Source organism: Nerophis lumbriciformis, linkage group LG34 (assembly GCF_033978685.3).
Source record: "Nerophis lumbriciformis linkage group LG34, RoL_Nlum_v2.1, whole genome shotgun sequence".
NCBI classification, from domain to species: Eukaryota; Metazoa; Chordata; class Actinopteri; order Syngnathiformes; family Syngnathidae; genus Nerophis; species Nerophis lumbriciformis.
Genome location: NC_084581.2, coordinates 15,993,433 through 16,002,757, shown reverse-complemented (window position 1 = coordinate 16,002,757; position 9,325 = coordinate 15,993,433).

The window sequence follows — 9,325 nt, the reverse complement described above, 5'->3', positions numbered from 1 at the left end:
GTAGACAATTGACAACACGAATTTCCATTATAACAAAAATAATAATGTATCAGATTTATAAAGATGTTTTAGCCACAGACTACTTTGGGACTCATGAGCAGTGTTACCCATACATTCATTTATTTAGCTACATTTGGATGAAAACAGCTTGATTTGGTGCTACCAGTTGCCCTTGCTCATAAACACATAATGGGGCTGTGTGAAGAAAGAGCTTGTCGTTCAAATTCTTGAATCATATACTTAACCTCAACTTAGTTGCTATGTTTAGAGTATTCAGGTCCCTCTAGATGATTTTCATTAAAAAAAATGGCAACACATTTTGCGACTTCTGGTGTTATTGGACACCTTTGGAGACATTTTGCATGCATGTTTAAAAGATTCAAATGCCACAAATACATTGAAGTCCTGTGGGAAGTAGGGCTATATGGTATCCTATACACAGCAGCTTTTCACTTTCTAGGTGACTTCTGAAATCTGACATTACAATCTATTAAAACACTATAGCATAAACTGGACGTGAGAATGTTTATCTGTTGTGTGTTCGCGTGTGTGCTGTCAAAGTTTTCTTGTACAAGAAACTCTTACCACAAACTGAGCACCTAAAAGGCTTTTTTCCTGTGTGCGATCCCACGTGTGCGTTCATGTTTGACTTTTGAGAGAATCTTTCGCCACAAAGCAAGCAACTAAAAGGCTTTTCTTCTGTGTGAGTCCTCATGTGCGACACCATGTTTGACTTTCGAGTGAACCGTTCGCCACAAACTGAACAACTGAAAGGCTTTTCCCCGGTGTGCGTACTCATGTGTCGCATCAAAGTGTACCTCTTGGCAAATGTGTCGCCACAAACTGAACAACCAAAAGGTTTTTTGCCTGTGCGTGTCCCCACGTGTTCAGTCAAATAGCGCTTGTGAGAAAAGCTTTTACCACAAACTGAGCAACGAAAAGGTTTTTCTCCCGTGTGTGTTTTCATGTGTGATACCATGTTGGACTTTCGAGAGTAACGTTCCCCACAAACTGAACAACTGAAAGGTTTTTTTTCCCAGTGTGCGATCTCATATGTAATATAATTTCTACCTTTTGAAAGAATCTTTTACCACAAAATGAGCAGCTGAAGGGTTTGTCGCCTGTGTGCATTCTCATGTGTTTTAGCAGGTTTGACTTTTGAGAGAATCTTTGAGCACAAACGGGGCAACTAAAAGGCTTTTGCCCCATGTGTGACCTCGTGCGATATTGTTGCTGTCTTTTTTTCACAGCATTCCGAGAAAGTGTCAGCGCAAGTCCTGATATTACCTTCACAGTCTGTATCGCTGCTCAAAGGTTCTTGGGCGTTGTGCATGTCTTCCTACTCAGGACAGCGAAACGTTGAGTCATCACTATCTGATAGTGGGGCTAAGAGGTTGTTTTCAGTCTTCACAAGGACAACAGTCAGTGGCAACTTGGCGATATCAGTCTCCTGCTGTCCTGGAAAACGCTCTCCCTCTTGAGTGATCAAGAGTTCCTCCTCTTCCTCTTTAAAATGGGCTGTGTGTGAATTATCTTGCTTGCTCCACCGCTGCGACTGAGGGGGACGTACTTCTTGACAACCAATCACCTGCTGAACTTCTGTAGAAGACAAATGCACTTAAGTTCAGACATGTCAGGTATGATATAGCCCTTCAAATATGACAGACAACTTTCTAAGATGAAAACAAAACAGAATAAATGTGCAAAAACAATTAAATAACTCATGTTCTTAAGACATTATAGCTTTAGGGAAAAAGTTTGGCTTCAATATAAATGTGAAAAGTACTGTTTTACAAAACCAGTGAAGTTGGTATGTTGTGTAATTCGTAAATAAAAACAGAATACAATGATATGCAAATCATTTTTAACTTATATTCAATTGAATAGACTGCAAAGACAAGATATTTAATGTTCGAACGGAGAAACAAAATGTGTTTTTTGCAAATAATCATTCACTTAGAATTTAATGGCAGCAACACATTGCAAAAAAGGTGGCACAGGGGCATGTTCACCACATGGCCTTTCCTTTTAACAACACACAGTAAACATTTGGGAACTGAGGAGACCAATTTTTGTAACAACACTCAGTAAACATTTGGGAACTGAGGAAACCAATTTTTGAAGCTTTTCAGGTGGAATTCTTTCCCATTCTTGCTTGATGTACAGCTTAAGTTGTTCAACAGTCCGGGGTCTCCCTTGTGGTATTTTAGGCTTCATAATGCATCACACACTTTCAATGGGAGACAGGTCTGGACTACAGGCAGGCCAGTCTAGTACCCGCACTCTTTTTCTATGAAGCCACGCTGTTGTAACACGGGGCTTGGCATTGTCTTGCTGAAATAAGCAGGGGCGTCCATGATAACGTTGCTTGGATGGCAACATATGTTGCTCCAAAACCTGTATGTAATCATCAGCATTAATAGTGCCTTCACAGATGTGTAAGTTACCCATGCCTTGGGCACTAATACACCCCCATACCATCACAGATGCTGGCTTTTGAACTTTGCGCCTATAACAATCCAGATGGTTATTTTCCTCTTTGTTCCGGAAGACACCACGTCGACAGTTTCCAAAAACTATTTGAAATGTGGACTCGTCAGACCACAGAACACTTTTCCACTTTGCATCAGTCCATCTTAGATGATCTCGGGCCCAGTGAAACTGGCAGCGTTTCTGGTTGTTGTTGATAAATGGCTTTCGCTTTGCATAGTAGAGTTTTAACTTGCACTTACAGATGTAGCGACAAACTGTAGTTACTGACAGTGGTTTTCTGAAGTGTTCCTGAGCCCATGTGGTGATATCCTTTACACACTGATGTCAGTTTTTGATGCAGTACCGCCTGAGGTATCGAAGGTCACGGGCATTCAATGTTACATGCCGTGTTTTCTCCAGATTCTCTGAACCTTTTGATGATATTACGGACCGTAGATAGTCTAATCCCTAAATTCCTTGCAATAGCTTGTTGAGAACTGTTGTTCTTAAACTGTTGGACAATTTGCTCACGCATTTGTTCACTAAGTGGTGACCCTCGCCCCATCCTTGTTTGTGAATGACTGAGCATTTCATGGAAGCTGCTTTTATACCCAATCATGGCACCCACCTGTTGCCAATTAGCCAGCTGTTCACCTGTGGAATGTTCCAAATAAGTGTTTGATGAGCATTCCTCAACTTTCTCAGTCTTTGCCACTTCTGCCAGCTTTTTTGAAACATGTTGCAGGCATCAAATTCCAACATGAGCTAATATTTGCAGAAAATAACAAAAGCTTTCCAGTTCGAACGTTAAGTATCTTGTCTTTGCATTCGATTCAATTGAATATAGGTTGAAAAGGATATGCAAATCATCGTATTCTGTTTTTTTTCCCGATTTACACAAAGTGCCAACTTCACTGATTTTGGAGTTTGTAGAACTATAACCATAAATCTGTCACAATGACGACATTCGAAGCAATGCTACTTAGCAATTAATCTCGATTAGCTTTTGAATGGACGTGGCCGTGATGCTGCTAAACTGAACTAAAACCTTTACAAAGGACATGTTGACTTACCACTGAATAGAAGTCCATCAAAGTAGAACAAGCAAACACCTGCAGAGTACAACGGCAAAGATGATCAGCTACTGAAGTGACCGGTCACTCTAATCATGTGGCCCCACCTAGTGGTTGTGGCCCAAAACATCCGGGTAGAGTGTTTATGCCAGGGGCTGGCTGTGCTTCTAAGATCTACCCATCAGGCCGCAAAAGAATGTTGTGTGTACATATTCTTGGGAGCCTGGCTTACGATGACATCCCACCCTGAGGCCATTGAGCTACAACATCGAGCATGCTGCTTTCTTTACTAATGCCTATGCATTGGCTGACTTTTTTTTTTTTACATTTTGGACATTAAAGACCTTTGAAATTATTCAGATTCCTTAGGATTCTGAGTGACATTTCTTGGTCTTATTAGACACTTGGCGACTAACATTGAAGCGCCTGGAGGTGTTCTTTTAGTGCGGTTTTGAAGGAGGATAGAGATGCACTTTCTTTTACACCTGTTGGGAGTGCATTCCACATTGATGTGGCATAGAAAGAGAATGAGTTAAGATCTTTGTTAGATCGGAATCTGGGTTTAACGTGGTTAGTGGAGCTCCCCCTGGTGTTGTGGTTATGGCGGTCATTTACGTTAAGGAAGTAGTTTGACATGTACTTCGGTATCAGGGAGGTGTAGCGGATTTTACAGACTAGGCTCAGTGCAAGTTGTTTTACTCTGTCCTCCACCCTGAGCCAGCCCACTTTGGAGAAGTGGGTAGGAGTGAGGTGTGATCTGGGGTGGAGGTCTAGAAGTAATCTGACTAGCTTGTTCTGGGACGTTTGGAGTCTAGATATGAGGGTTTTGGAGGTGCTAGGGTACCAGGAGGTGCATGCGTAATCGAAAAAGGGTTGAACGAGAGTTCCCGCTAGAATCCTCATGGTGCTTTTGTTGACCAGAGAGGAGACTCTATAGAGAAATCTTGTTTGTTGGTTGACCTTTTTGATTACCTTGGTTGCCATTTTATCACAGGAAAGATTAGCCTCTAGAATGGAACCTAGGTAGGTGACCTCATCTTTCCTGGTCATAACAATGTCACCCACTTTTATAGTGAAGTCACTGACTTTCTTAAGGTTGATGTGGGACCCAAACAGGATGGATTCCGTTTTACCCAAGTGTATGGATAGCTTGTTGTCAGCGAGCCAGGTGCAAGTTCTACAGAGTTCAGCACTGAGGATTTTCTCCACCTGTGACTTGTCCTTGCCGGATACCAGCAGGGCCGAGTCATCCGCAAAAAAGAATAATTCACAGTCGCATGCTGATGACATGTCGTTTATGTATATTAGGAACAGTAAAGGCCCTAATATACTGCCTTGGGGGACTCCACAGCTTACTGAGAGGGGGGCGGGGGGGACACGATGCCGTTCACTTCTACCACCTGTTCCCTCCCCTCCAAGTAAGATTGCATCCAGCTCGATGAGGTTTTATCAAATCCGATTGCTCTGAGCTTATCCAACAGTATAGCGTTTTTAACGGTGTCAAAGGCCTTCTGAAGCTCCAGCATGACCATGTCGCAGTATTTGCCCGCGTCCACCTCATGTTTGATGTGGTCGGTCAGATAGAGAAGGCATGTGTCAGTGGAGTGGTTAGTTCTGAAGCCGGATTGGAATTTGTACATGAGTTTATTAGTGGCAAGGTAACTATCGACCTGTTCATAAACTATTTTTTCCATTACTTTCGAAATGGAACTGAGAATAGAAACAGGTCGGTAGTTGCCAGGTTCTAATTTGCTTCCATTTTTAAAGAGGGGAGTTACTCTTGCTATCTTAAAATCTTTTGGTACTTGGCCTTGAGTAATTGAGGTTTATTATGTGCGTGATGATCGGGGCAATGGTTGTGGCAGAGTCCCTGAAGAATCTGGAGGGAATATGGACAAAGCCGGTAGCCTTGTTTGGGTGGAGCACGCTCAATTTTTTAAGCACCTCGTCAGCTGAAACCATTTCTAATTTGAAATCGTTGTTGGATACTCCTAGCTTTCTGTAGAAGGCTTTAATGTGTTCTACACCAAAGCGACCAGAGTGGTGGGACAGCTTGTTGACTAGAGTTGTGGCTATGCTGGTGAAAAAGGTGTTAAGTCTGCTTACTACCTCCATTTTGTCTGTAATGAGGGAGTCATCCTCCTTGATGTTGATGTTGGTGAGTCTGGTTTTTAGTTTCTGGCTGCAACCAGAGAGCTGGTTGTTGAGGATTTTCCAGAGCTCACGTGGCTTATTTGTGTTTTCCTCTATTTTGTCGTTAATGTAATTTTTTTAAAAGGATTTAGTCAGGTTGGTTGTCTTATTTCTTAATTTATTGCATTGCTTTTTGAGTGTTGAAAGGAGTGATTTGAGGTTATTATTGAGTTGTTTATATACTTCTGTTTTACACTTTTGGTATTCGGAGTATTTTCTGTCTCTGTCTTTTATGGCAGCTAATAGGTCCGGATTCATCCATGGTTCAGAGCGGGCTTTGATCCTGACTGTTCTCACGGGAGCTATGTCATTTAGTATCGCTAGGAACGCTGTTTTGAAGCGATCCCAAGCATCATCGACACAGGAGGCAGGGGCGCCGAAAAGGGGGGGTAAAGGAGACGGATTCTAGGGGCCCATGATGGAGGGGGGGCCATGATGGAGGGGGGCCCAGAGAGGCCCCTAATGATGATGAAATTATAATACAGAAAAAATAATGACACTGTGTTGGGGGCCCTGTAAAGATTATTTTCATGGGGCCCAAAATCCCTAGCAGCGCCCCTGACAGGAGGGCTTTGGTAGCAAAAGTTTCAAAAGGGTTTGAATGAGAACCATAAATGTTTTTTGCCTTTATTTTGTATGCATGACTTTATCTGGCAAAATAATATTTAAAAAAAAGCACCGAATTTCTCAAATGGACTTGAAAGGGTTGAATCTTGCACTTTTAATTTGGAAATTCACTTTCCTGTCCGTGCTTCCGGTTCCTGATGTCGCTTGCATGACGTCTTCACCCAGTTCACTCGTTGATTTCAAAGCAGGACTTTCCACTCGAAGCAAATAAACTATATCGAACTACGGGAAAAAAGCATAGTCTCTCAGTGGTTAGGTACAAATATGTATGTGTAACTTACTCGTTTTACTTGAGTAGTGTTTTCCTGTGTGACAAAGTGGCGAACCCTCGGCTTTTGCGCCATGTTTTGGCACGTTGTGACCACCGTTCCCAATGACTCCAATAAGTACAATAATCGCAGGTTAATTGTAGTTAATGTGCAAATAAAACCTGTTTTGATAAATGTAATATGCATTAAAACATTTAACTTTTAAAGCCAGAGTCGAACATTTCATTTGAGTGACATCTAGTGGTGAATAAACAGCAAACATTTCTAAACAAATGCTGTTGACTTTTTTTTTTTTATTATACAACACTCACTGGGAAAACAGCATGGAGTTGTATATGTAAACAGACCAATCATTTTGACGTAGCTACTTAAAAAGCTGCAGCACCAAACAACGGTGGCGACATGGGCAAACGCTCCAAACACGGGAAGATGAAACCAAAAACACAATAAATACATAAAACGGGAAAATAATGCTTGGAGGTAATATTTTACAGTATTGCAGAGTAACCCATTTTTACAAAGACATACAGCAATCCCAGGATTGAAATATATATTTAAATGTTATTATTATATTAGTATACTTATTTGCTTTGTCAACTATAACATAGCTAAGATGTGAATATTTTGTTCAGATAGTTTAACATATATGGGCCTACATTGGATTGGTTTTAATATCTAAAATGTAAGGTAGCCTTCTCATCCTTCTAAGCTCCAATATGTAACTGGATAAGTTATGTACTTCCTGTCTTTTTTAAAGTGAAAACAGTAAATTGTGATCAGAGACGGACCTAGCCTGTTTGGTGTACATCAGGGGTGTCAAGCACATTTTAGATCGGGGGCCACATGGAGATCTACTCCCAAGTGGGCCGGACTGGTAAAATCACAGCACGATAACTTAAAAATAAAGACAACTTCAGATTGTTTTCTGTGTTTAAAGATAGAACAAGCACAAATGTACAAATCATAATGTTGTTAGATTTTATTATAACTTTCGGTTAATAATTTATTTGTCCTTATTTATATTTTCCGAATAAATTATGTGATCAGTCAATTCATTGGTGTTAATTTTCAAACTATCAAGATGAAAAAATTATATCAAAATCAAATTACAGGACAGGTAAAATTACAGCACGATAACTTAAAAATAAAGACAACTTCCGATTGTTTCCTTTGTTTAGAAATAAAACAGGCACATTCTGAAATTGTACAAATCATAATGTTGTTTAGTTTTTTTACACTTACATGTTGCGGTTAATGGTATTCTATCTTTATTTGTTGTTAATTATAATTTCTGAATAAATTAGGTGATAATAATAATCAGTCAACTCATTGGTGTTAATTTTCAATCCATCAAGATAAAAAAATAATATCCAAATCAAATTACAGGATGTTATTCATGTAGTTTGCTCATTTTCCTCATGTGTTTTATTTTTTGTTTTTACAAATGTAGCATCATCTACAAAGATACAAATAATTGCTATTGTGACATCTAGTGGATTGATTGATTGATTGATTGAAACTTTTATTAGTAGGTTGCACAGTGCAGTAAATATTCCGTACAATTGACCACTAAATGGTAACACCCGAATAAGTTTTTCAACCTGTTTAAGTCGGGGTCCACTTAAATTGATTCATGAATCATGATACAGATATATACTATCAGATATATACTATCATCATAATACAGTCATCACACAAGATAATCATCAGAGTATATACGTACATTGAATTATTTACATTATTTACAATCCGGGGTGTGGGATGTGGAGGGTCGGGGGGTGTTAGGTTTGGTTGTTATTATCACTTAAGTCATCAACAATTGAGAACAGAGAAATGGATATTGAAACAGTGTAGGTTTGACTTGGTAGGATATGTACAGCAAGTAGTGGACAGAGAGAGAGAGAGAGAGAGATCAGAAAGCATAAGAAAAAGTATCTACATTTGATTATTTACAATCCGGGGAGGGTGTTAGTTTAGGGTTGAAGTTGCCTGGAGGTGTACTTTTATTGCGGTTTTGAAGGAGGATAGAGATGCCCTTTCTTTTACACCTGTTGGGAGCGCATTCCACATTGATGTGGCATAAAATGAGAATGAGTTAAGACCTTTGTTAGATCGGAATCTGGGTTTAACGTGGTTAGTGGAGCGCCCCCTGGTGTTGTGGTTATGGCGGTCATTTACGTTAAGGAAGTAGTTTGACATGTACTTCGGTATCAGGGAGGTGTAGCGGATGTTATAGACTAGGCTCAGTGCAAGTAGTTTTACTCTGTCCTCCACCCTGAGCCAGCCCACTTTAGAGAAGTGGGTAGGAGTGAGGTGTGATCGGGGATGGAGGTCTAGAAGTAATCTGACTAGCTTGTTCTGGGATGTTTGGACTTTAGATTTGAGGGTTTTGGAGGTGCTAGGGTACCAGGAGGTGCATGCGTAATCGAAAAAGGGTTGAACAAGAGTTGCCGCTAGAATCCTCATGGTGCTTTTGTTGACCAGAGAGGAGATTCTATAGAGAAATCTCATTCGTTGGTTGACATTTTGGATTACATTGGTTGCCATTTTATCACAGGAAAGATTAGGACACATTCAGAACAGCAGTTTCTTTCATTCAAAAATTTTGGCTCATTTTTATACTTAGCAAACTCATCCCGCGGGCCGGGTAAAACCTGTTCGCGGGCCTAATCCAGCCCGTGGGCTGTACGT